We start from the raw sequence: 11,941 nt of genomic DNA, 5'->3' as shown, positions 1-11,941 counted from the left end.
TCCCACTGTCTAGCTTACTTAGACAATCTGTTTTCAGAGTGCTCTACTTGTAATGTATTGCATGTTAGTTTCATTACATGGAGAATTCTTCTCTTTTTTACTAGCTGGAATCATCTCCTTTGGGAAACATTTTTTAATCTCTCCATTTGCCTTTTTCATTCTGTCCTTATCTCTACAACTCTAAAGGTGTCTTTCAACGAGTCATGTGGCGACTTGGTCTCCATTGTGGCAGTGTTGGGGTGGTGAAACCACTGAAAAGTGAGGTCCATGGAAGGTAATGGGTTCATGAGACACCACTTTTGGAAAGGATTAAGTCAGGTCTCCTGGGCCTATATTAGTTCCCACAAGAATAGGCTGCAATAAGGGACTCTGGTACTTCTCTGGGGCCCCTTTCCACATTTTCTCAACACAGTGATGATCTCTGACATGAGGCCCTCACCAGAGCCAAGCAGAGGTTAGTGTCATGCTCTTCAATATCCAAAACGGTGAATTAGAAGATTTCTTTACTTTATAAACTACCCTGATTATGTGTTTTAATAGTACGAAATGGACGAACACAACCACATTTTCAGTTTTATACTCTTTTCGTTTCCTTGTACCCCGTATTAGACGATGAACTTTTGAGAGCATTTAGTGGGGAGTCAGGAGACATAGCCTCTGTTTTCATCCTTGCCACCAGTAGTTTCACCAGACAAATTTGGAATGATTTTGAACTGTGGCTTTTAACTATCTCACTATGTCTTAGTCACCTTCCTCATGGCTGGGAAACAGTACCCAACACCCACAATTTAAATGAGAAAATCTTTACTTTGGCTCACAGTTTATAGAAAGAAGCATTAATCCATAGTTGACTGTGCTGAGGCAAAGGGCATGGTGGAGGGAAAGCTGCATGATGGCAGGGAATGAGAGTCAAGAAAGTAGCTGGAGAGAGAGAGAGCCTTCTAGGTCATGCAGCCATGACTCGCCTCTTCTGGTGAGGACCCCCTTTTACCATAAGTCAGCTGCAGTGCTCCTTTGACACAGTCACCTTCCAAGCTCCTACTGTGATTGAGTGAGGTTTTGGGGGATATCTAAGATATAAACCATAAGGAATAATTCAAAAATCTACATGGTATCTTTTGTTCCATTGTATCTTTGCAAATGCTGATTTCTAATTGAAAAAGTCACTTTAACAACCCTTGCTGGCTGATAGTCGTAACTGATCCAGAATCCCAGACCCAGCAACTCACAGGAAAGCAAATGAATAAGGAACTAACCATACAACTTTCACTGTTAGCCATAAAGAAAACACATAGTCCGCAGTGGAGCCCTTATGATATATGAGCACAGAGTGCTGAGAGGCAAATGCCAAGAGAGGAAGCTGGGTGTAAGCAGGAAATTTACTAAACTTAGAAACCTTTAAGATAGACTGCCTGCATTCAAGCCCAGACTCTGCCAATTATTAGTGATAGAAATGTGGGAAGATTCCACATTTTAATAGAGATAGCTATAATAATAACACATACATACACACATAATACCCCATAATATGTTTGTGAGAATTAAATATATAATTTATATGAATTTTTAAAAGATCTGAATGTATCTATTGGAGAAAGAATGCTTCTGTCTGAGAGAGAGACACAAGGGGTCCCGAGTGGGTTGCCAAGGACCCTGAAATATTTTGAACAGTGCCTAGGACCATTGTTAATGCTAGATATCCATACCATTAAGTAGATATAAAGGACAATAATTTAAACCATAGGATGAGGCCACTATATCTTAAAAGAAAAAGTTAAACATGATATTCTGAAGAAGTGATCTATTTGATCAGAGGGCATTCAATAAAAATTAAAATATTTCTATAATCGTCATCAACAGTTGTAGCTACATGGTCGAGTTATGTCATAAATTGCATTGGCACAAAATAGAACTTTTTGGGGGATAAACAAAATAAGCATCACTGACCAAGCATCACTGACCAAGTATCACTGACCAAGACTTGAAATAATATTTTTGCAACAAACTTTTGGAATTTAGTTGATAATAATTACTTTGTGTAAGTCAGAATTATACACATATTTAAATTAATAAAAATACCTACAACTGGCTGGATTTATATTAAATTGTTTGTAACAGTGTCATTTAAAGGAAAATTTAACCAATGAAACATTTAATAATTACACCTACTTCTACTGCAGAATTATTTTTTACTTTAAAAAACGAGAGAAAAGCATGGAAAACATTCTGAAGCTATGATCGATATAAACCTACTTCAGTTTTACATTAAAAACACTCAGCCATTTAACTTACGACTCCTATGAGATGTTTGACAACAATATCTTTGATCATGAGCCATCAGCTCTGTGTTGAACATTGATCCCAATGGAGGAGAACTGAATGTAATCTGTGTGTAAACTTTGACCTGAAGATGAACATTGAACATTAACCAACTTTCCATACAAATGATTCATGCAGGTCTGAACATCAACTAAAGCACTTTAACATGTATAAATTAAGAGCAGCCATATGACATCTCTGGGGGAAATAACTGGCAAATTAAATAAATGCATGTATTGAACGCTTATTGCTGGAAAGCAATAGTCATTTTCTTAGGGCTTGTGGTATGACATTGAGCTCAACTGAGACAGTTTTTTTTTCTCTTATTTTAATAAATCAGTAAGGACATGAGTTATATTTCTTGAGTCCAATAAATATCATCTTTCAAAAGCAAGCCAAATATTTTCAGAAAGATTTGGCAGCAAGGTAGAAACCACTACTGTGGTAGTTACTTGAGGTTTGGACCAAATGATATATGTTGAAAGTTGAAGCTTGGTTTGGAGATTATTTTAAAATTTGATTTAACAGAGGGAAAATGGTTTTTTCAAGTATATTTATTGTGGTGAAATATACATGCCCTAAGATTTACCTTTCCAGCTGTTTTAAATGCATAGTTCAGTGGCTCTAACTTCACTCACACTGTATGCAGCCATCACCAATACCCACCTTTAGAGTTTCATCATCTCCCCCAAGAACATACAGTTTTAATATATGCACTGATTTGGCTAATTCCTCCTCCCAATTAACTCCCTAAAAAAAGCATCTTTCTGAAGAAAATTAAGATGACAGTTTCTTAAAAGAATGTGTATGAGTTCACTATGAGTTCAATTAGTTTGACTTCATGCTTTGCTCTTTATGGTTATAATTATCTACATGAGATTCCTAGAAAATAGTCCTACAGAGCCTAAAATATAAAGCAGTCCTGAGGAAGAGAAAGTTATTTTGCATTATAGTCCCATTCAGCATGAAACCCTGTAAGAATTCAAAAATAGTGGCATCACTTATGCACAAGAATGATCAGTATTCTAATAATTCTTTGGATCCATTTTATACAACTGTTTTTCTAAAGGCACATATGAGAAAAAAAGACAATACCAGTAGTTTCATGTTTTAAATTCAGGCTCCATCTCTGAATTGAGATAAACAGTGTGGTGAGATACGCACAGAATTAATTTCAAAACCACAGCTGGGGCTCCACCGAGGGTTTGGCAGGGGAGAACAGTGAACTGCAGTTGGTTCACAGGCCTAGCAGGCATCTGCTTCCCTATAGTGACTTTGGAGAAATCCAGATGGTCCTGTAAGACGTAAAAAGGATCCACTCCCACCTCCCAACCCAAGAGCTGGGACCAGGCAGCTACCTCTGGTCTGGAGTTGTGCTCAGCTATTGGGTACTTCAACTGTTCAAGGACAACTTGAGGCATATAAAGTGTAATAGAAAAAATCAGAAAACTGTACAAATGGAAGTATGGGGCCTACGAGATGATATAAACATCTCTGTAAGTAATTGTGGAAGCACTGGTTTTGTAGAGGTATCTAATGACTTTAAAGAACTTTGAACAAAATTAAAAGAATATTACAACAAAGAAGTACAAGGTTTAGACGTAGGATTAACTACAGTGAAGTAGGAATGAATTTTAGATGCACAGAGTCTGGAAGAATTCTTCACTAAAAGTCATCAGCTAAGAAAGCAATGGAAACCATTAAAGTTTGAGAAGATTGGTTACTGACATGCTTATGTGATCACTGTGTAGTAACTGAAGAACATATACAGAAAATGCAGCGGAAGTTTGAAAATACCTGCCGGAAAAATCTTAAACTTATTACTGAGCTTATGAATGAAAAGAATTCTCTGTAAGAACAACTAAAAGCTTTCTGAACAACTGAATCAGTAAATTGAGAATGATCAATAGCATCAAGCAACCAAGCGTGGATGTGAGGAAAAGTGAAGCTTGAATGGCTAAAACGCATGGAGCAAGCAATCACCCCACAGATAAGTCATCTTTTAATTCATTACAGTCATTGCTGAAATGCATGGACTTAGTGTTTGAGAGGAATCTGAATCTCAAGGTCCTATGAGCTTTACCACCACCTGGATGAGCTCCCGGAAGACAGCCTGTGAGGAGCCCATAAAAAATACTGAAGATAGTTTATGATTTTTTTATACTGGGGATCGAACTCACAACCTCATGTTTGCCAAGCAGGCGCTTGTGCCACTGACCTAAATCCCTGGCCCAGTTTATAATTTTTAGGTTCTGCTTTAAAGAGTTTTCAAGGAGAATTGACTACTTGAGTGTCATCTCTGTATCTGGAGCTACTTCAAATGTAAAAAGTATTTTGGCTACTTGGCAAATTTGTCCCCTTCTATTTAAAACCCATGAAAAAAAGCCATATGAACAATCCTCTTTTAGCAGCATTTCCATTTCTAGACCAGAGAAAACTACATCAAAATCTGAAGAAGATAGTGTCCTTTTCAGAGATCATAGTCTTGGGTCTGAAGTGGACGTGGTCATTAGCCAATCGTCTCCTAGTAACCAGATCTTACAATATACGTGAATTCATACAGGAACAGGAGAATACTGATCACTAAAGATGCAATTATTGATGAACGTATATTGTCTTGAAATCACAGGGAGACAGAACATCCAAAAGGAAGAAAGCAGACATGAAGTAGCTATGCCAAACCCTATTTTGATAAAGAAAAAACTCCTCTTTTTTCAGTGCATAGTCAGTTTTCCACGAACGGAGATCATGTCATGAAAATCCTCTGGATTTGTCTGATCAGTTTTCGGCTGTCATTATTAAGAGAGGAGTGAAGCAAATGAGACCTTTGAAACCAGATTTAAGCGATGACCTCTATGCAGCTTCTAAATCCACTGCACAGGGCTCTTCCTTACACTGTAAGGCCTTGGTGGAGGGGATGCTACATCACACCCACGGGTTCTCCAGAGGAGTCCTGTTTACAGGAGAGCTTCCCCCAGCCTGAGTGAACCTCTCCAGACAATAAAGCATCATGACCTATATAGTAAGTTCCCAGTATATGAACCAGTTCCATTCTGGGAGAACGTTCCCTAGTCAGATTTGCTTCTAAGTCTGACAAAGTGAGTCTTAAGCAACATTGAGACAAATATACAATGTAAAGCCTAAAAACCCTCCTCGTGTTCCATGATCTTGTCCTTGTTCTTCAGAATTGTGCCAATGTTCAATTTGTATTACATGAATGAGCGATCTCTACCAGCTTTTTGTCTTGGTCGAATCTCTCAATTATTTTTACTCTTGTTTCCATGGTTATTGCTTTGCACTTCCTAGCAGTCCTCTGCTTTTCCTCTTGCTCCTGGGCATCCTGGGCTCTGACTGAGCACTACACTCCTATACCCTGTCACACTGTGCAGTACGCGCGCAGCAGCATGACTGTGACAAAGGCCTGCAGATATGTGAACTACTTACACGATTTGTTTGTATCTATGAATGTCTGTAAAGCAAGGTTCATCCGTATCTGTGAAAGTTCAAAACTCAAGTATTTGTAAGTTGAGAACTTACTGTAAAAAAGAAAGTAGCTGTCTTCAAAATCTCTTTATGTTTACAAGAAAGTTTGGAGGCAGAAAACTTTTTGATGATATGAAGGATGCTGGTTCTCATGGGCCAATAAAAATAAAGAATAGGTCAGTCCATTGGAGAACATGAATTTATTCTCCAATTAAATCCCTGCAGATTTGCTAAGGCAAGGCCAAACAACCAAGGTGCATTCTTTGAGAACGAGGGGAGTACAGGTCCAGGAGAAGGAATCTGTCAGCATGGAACAGATATAACCATAATAGATAAAAGGATGGCGGTAGTCCAGATTAGGAGGAGAGAGAGTTGGCCTGGACTGTGTGTTAGTCACGAAAGTGAAGAAGCAAGAGCAAAAAAGAGGAAGAATGGCCAAATAGAAAAAGAAAAATGAATGATAGTGTGTAAGTTATGTTTGATTGAACAACACATGACAAGGATGAGCCTTGTTTGGTAGACAGTGTTTCTTAGTGAATGTACTGGAGAATTATGTGCTGCTACACACACACGCACACACACACACACACACACAAACACACACATGAAACACACATACTTTACAGTGAAACCTTGGACTGTGAGTAACTTGTTCTGTGAGTGTTCTGCAAGATGAGAAAACATTTCTAAGAAATTTTAACTTGATAAATTAGCTATGCCTTGCAAAGCAACTAGTGCATGATACTGAACATCATGTGATCACAAGTGAGCCAATGGTTCTTCTCCCTTCTTTGTCTTTCTGTCTAGGAACCTTCACTTCCATGGGATTAAAGGTACATGTAAAATGTAGGAAACAGTGCAAAATTTTGTAGAAAGCACCACTTAAAATAAGCTGTAGCAGTGTGAGTGATGAATCTGTTTAACAACAATGCAATGTCACATTTCTGCAAAATCATCAAAAGGAGGCAAAAGCAAGTGTTATTGCATAAGCTCCTTATTAAACATGCATAAAAAGATTGATTTCCTAATGTTTATTTTTTCTGAAATTCTGTATAACTTGTACCTTTTTTCTGTTTTTTTTTCTTTTTCTCCTTAAATAAAATTAAAAAAAAACATGCACAAAAAGAAAAAGATTCCATTGAGCCAATAGAAAGCAACGATTATGGGTTGGAGATTTAGCTCAGTGGCATAAGCACCTGCCTTGCCAAGTGCGCAGTCGTGAGTTTGATCCCTAGTACCTAAAAAAAAAAGCAGTGATTCCCTTTGTGACTGAGAGTGTTCTAATTCTTGTCTCTTCTTCTGTCTCCCTCACAAAGCTAAGTGCAGGTTAATTTGTTTATTTTTCTTTGTATTTTCTTATTATTTTTATTATATTACAGTATTATCATTTTTGAGTAGTAGAATGAATCATTTGAGTTTATATGAACTCTTATGGAGAAATTCACTTTGATACAGAAGGGTTTTGGATTACAAGAATGTTTACTGAATGAATTATGCTCACAAATCAAGGTTTTACTATTATGATAAACAAAATAAAGTCACAGCAGAAAGCATTTGCAGAGCCATATTTTAAAGATAATGAGAGACCAGTTTATAGAATTTCCCTGAGATTGAGGTAGTTCAGAAAAAAAAATGGAAGAAATTGTTTGGGCACAATATAAGAAATGTGAAATTTATTGCACAGGTATTCCCTCAGAAGAGAAAAGAAGTTGGTTTTCTGCTCAGGACCCTCACTGATTTTATATTCTACCCTATTCAACAAGGAATTTCTGGTAGTTTTCTTCCCACTTACATTTCTGTGGAAAGAGAAATTTTCCTTACATTAAGGAAAATCTTTGCTTTCATCCAATGAGACAGAAGTCTTACAAAGCAACGTTTTCTCCGAAAGGTAAGAAGCAGAAGATACAGAGGCTTAAACCAGAAGACTAGATAACAGTTTTTATCCTTCTAGATACCTAAAGTTGGTATTAAAACATTGCATTTTAAAATCTTCTGTAAATTGATTTATAAGTGAGTTTTCCATTAAAAATGTCTTTAAATGGTATTTACCTACCATGTAAGTGACTTTAAAATGTAGATATTAGCTGGGTGTGGTGGTATACACCTGTGATCCCAGCACTCGGGAGGCTGAGGCAGGAGGATCGTTGTGAGTTTGAGACCAACCTAGACTGCAAAGTGAGTTCCAAGCCAGCCTGAACTGCATAGTGAGTTCAAAAAGACAAAAAAAAAAAAAAATTAATATGTGGATGTTTATATACTTTCTTGCTTTTGCACCTTTAAAGCAACAATTACTGTGACTTTGTATGATGAGTTATTTACTTTTTTGATAATTATAAATTTGAGGAGAAAACACAGTTGGTCTCCACAAATATATGCAGAGAGGAATTAGTAGAGCTAATGTAGCTCTAGAATGAAAAAATGGAGGAATATCTCCACATCTGCCCCATGTCCTGCCACACTCACACACATCACTTGTTTGCTCAGCATGTGGTAATGTCAACATTACTCGCCCTCTTTTCACAGGGTTAGTGCCTCAACTTCCTGAGTGACAGTCATTAGCCTCCCTCCCCGACAATCTGCGGTTTTGCAGTCATCCCCGTGTGTCTCATATGTGTACAGGAGCACATCTGGCCCCTTGTTGTGGCTGCCTGTTACCTATAAGCAGCTGGAAGGAGCATCCCTTCACTAGCATCGCCCCAGCTAAGCCACATGACAGTGTTGCTCCTGTTGATAAGAGTACTTGCCCTGATGCTACTATGTTTGAAAATAGGGTGGCAAATGGCACAGTGCATATTTCAGTTTGCTGGACCTTGCATCCCAACTCAGTGTTACAGTTTGACATCAGAGACCCAAATCAGTATTCACTCACAAAACTATGTGAAAAGATCCAGGAAGCAGAGTGCGAGAGAGGAACGAGGAGGAGCCGTGTCCCAAAATCACTTCTGAAATTGTGTTCTGAGTCACTTACTTCTTTCCCCAGGCCCCACTTCCCAAGGCTCTACCACATGTGACAGCACCACAGATGGGAACTGAGCCTTAGATACACAGTGGGCCGTTGGTGACATTTATTAAAGACAATGTAGTGGCACCTCAGTTTGTGAAGTTAACTCCTTCCACAATTCTGGGCCGTGTTTGTGTTCTTGTGGGGAGGATGGCTCCAGCTGTGTTTGTAACACAATTGTAGAGCTGTGGATGAAAAGTTTGCCAAATCTATCATCAAGAACTCAACCAATAACAAATGCTGGCAGGGCTCTAGGGAAAAAGGAACCCTTCTCCACTGTTGGTGAGAATGTAAACTGGTACCACCGCTGTGGAAATCAGTGAGAGGAGTTAGTAGAACTACTGTAGCTCTAGAATGAAAAAATGGAGGAATATCCCCACATCTGCCCATGTCCTGCCACACTCACACACATGCGGTAATATCAACATTACTCACCCTCGTTTAACAGGGTTAGTGCCTCAACTTCCTCTCCTCAAAAAACTAAAACTAGGATTGGAGGTCCCATTCAATCCAGCTATTCTCCTGCTAGATGTTTTCCCAGAAGAACTGAAAATATCATACCACAGCGATATATGCACATCCATGTTTACAGCAGCACAGTTTGTAATAGCTAAATCAACCATGGAATGGATAAACAAGGTGTGGCATTTTTATACAATGGACACTGCTCAGCTATAAAGAAGGATAAACTTGAGGCTTTTATAGGTAAGTGGATGCAACTTGAGACCATACTCATAAGTGAAGGAAATCAAACTTGCATGTGTAAACACTGTACTGTCTCTCTAGTGTAAAAGACTGAAAAAGTAAATAGGATCCAAAATGCACAATAAATATTGTGAAAGTGAATGGGGAAGAAAGTGCTCAACAGGAAACAGCTGGGATGGAGGGAAGGAGAGAAGAAAGAAGGGAAAAGATTTTATGTATGTGTACAAGACAGATAATTATACTAATTGTTTCTAGCTGGTCAAAAAAACCAATTTGTGCTTTCATTGTTTGACCAATATTCATGCCTATATCTTATAGTCTGAGCAACTAGTTTGAAGGTAACAATATGCAATATATTAACAATATTATTTTGTTTTGAAATTCTGTATCGTTGTTATTCTTTTTCATTTTAAAAGAAAAATTTGTCAAACACTTCTTTTTGTGAACCAAATTGTTCTTAAACAGAAGTGTTCATTAACTGAGGCATTACTGTATATTCATGGCTAAATGGGAAGCCATGGGAAGCACCTCACATAGTGCAGGGAACCTTTATTGTCAGCGTCAAAGATTTGTACAAATTTTGGCATCATTGGAAAGCTTAATCCACTTCCCTGCCACACTGAGTATTTGTTATTTACCACTTAGTTCCTCCTTTCTCCTTCCTAAAATAAAACCATGAAACCACAACTTCCATTCCAAGCAAGCAGCTGGAGTAGGATTCACCTTTAGCTGCAGACTGAGCCTTGACTAATTTTCCCTGAGTCCCTTCAGTGTCTAGTAGTACAGCTCTGTCTTCCTTGTACATAAAGCTCTCAGTTATGCCATTAGCTTCTCTTTCTTGCCTTCACACACATAAACATTGTATTTTACTGAGATCGGTTTCCCTTTTGCTGTCTTTTTTTTTTTTTTTTTGGCTCCCATTTTCTTTTCATTTTCACCCTTAATAGTCTCCCAAAATTTTCATTACTAAGCTTCATTTTAAATATGAATAAAACTTTCAAAAATTTTATTTAGGTAAAAAATACAGATTTCCCCCATTTTCTAGTGGACAGTCTTTTGCTGCCTGCTTCCAGGAGCACCTGCCAAAGGATTCAGTGCCTGTCATTAAGCTAAGAACTCCCAGTGACAAACCCACACTTCTGTGTTGGTGACAGCTGTGTCAAGGCGTGGCCACATTTCTTTTGGCAGGCTAACTGCCTGTGAGGCCCGACAGATAGAGATGAGCGGGGGAGTCATTAAGGATGCAGGAGGAAGAAGGAAATCGTTTCCTGTTTGCTTGTTGGATCTTGGTGTAGCTGCCACCCTAGCTATACTTCCTCAGGCAGTTCACTCCAGCAGTAGCACTTGATTCCAGCTCTCAGTGTTTCCTGTGCTCATCAGACAAGCCACACTGAGCCCTCTCAGCGACTTGAGCAGCAGCAGACTGGTATTTCTGCTTGAACACTTAGGAGTTCAGATTTTAGCAACATAAAACATAAAACACCTCCTTCAAGCTCCTAAGTTAAATAACTTCAATGGCTTTCTCTTTGTTCTTCTAGGCCAGAGATGTTGGTTTGTTCCTTGTGCACACTACCTCTACGATATTTAAAATTTTTTTTGTCTTTTCAGTCTTTTAATACCTATTATTCCTTTTTCATAAGTTACTTTTGTTAAAATAAATTGTATGGTTGTGGCCTCCCTGTTTCCCTTCCTTCCAGGATTAGACAATATGGATACATTAATATTTAGAGGAAGCTCTTATGGCACTATATTCCTGCTGTAATACTGTCATTATGATGCATAACAAAACCTGGTGACTTATACAATCATAATATTCTGATTGATGAGCCCATGGGGAAATTAAGGCAGCTTTTTGTGGGCATGTGCATATGGAAGATCACAGAAGAACAAGAGGGCAATCCAAACTGTGTCAGTACAGTTGTGTATTTTGGTCGTAGTCACACCTAGTATTATATGAAGCACAGCAAGTCACATGGCCAAATCCTATAAGTCAAATGGTTGGAAAGTACACTCTGCGTACTGTGAATATATGGTGAGGATGAAGAACGTATACTCATCACTTTCCTGTCACTGACAAAAAAAGTACTGCACGCCTGCAACTTAAAAGATTTGGCTGATGCTTTTTAGATTCAGTTCACAGTTGGCTGGCTCCAGAGTAAACGTGGGATGGCAGAAAGGCATTGTGCAAGAAAGATGTTCCTATCATGTCAGCCAGGAAGCAGCTGACAAAAAGAACTGGGGACAGAAATACAGATCTTACCCCCAGTGACATACCTCTTCTGACCAAGACCTATTCCCCAAAAGCACATTAAACCATGAAATCATCAGTGAATCAATCCACTGATGAGTATGGTACCTGCATGATTCAATCACTTTACAAAAGCCCCACCTCTGAACACAAAATGTTTAGGGGACCTTCTACATGTGAACCAC

General features: G+C 38.5%; 1 pseudogene; it reads left to right on the top strand.

Moving 5' to 3' along the window:
- Nucleotides 1–203: 203 nt before the first annotated feature.
- Nucleotides 204–6,336, top strand: LOC111757445 (DNA endonuclease RBBP8-like; annotated as a pseudogene).
- The last annotated feature ends 5,605 nt before the right edge of the window (nucleotides 6,337–11,941 follow it).

Source organism: Cavia porcellus, unplaced genomic scaffold (assembly GCF_034190915.1).
Source record: "Cavia porcellus strain 051 isolate PalLab524CR breed Dunkin Hartley unplaced genomic scaffold, mCavPor4.1 scaffold_4, whole genome shotgun sequence".
Classification (NCBI taxonomy): domain Eukaryota; kingdom Metazoa; phylum Chordata; class Mammalia; order Rodentia; family Caviidae; genus Cavia; species Cavia porcellus.
Note: the sequence above shows the minus strand (reverse complement) of the source record. Positions and strands in the feature narration are given on the sequence as shown.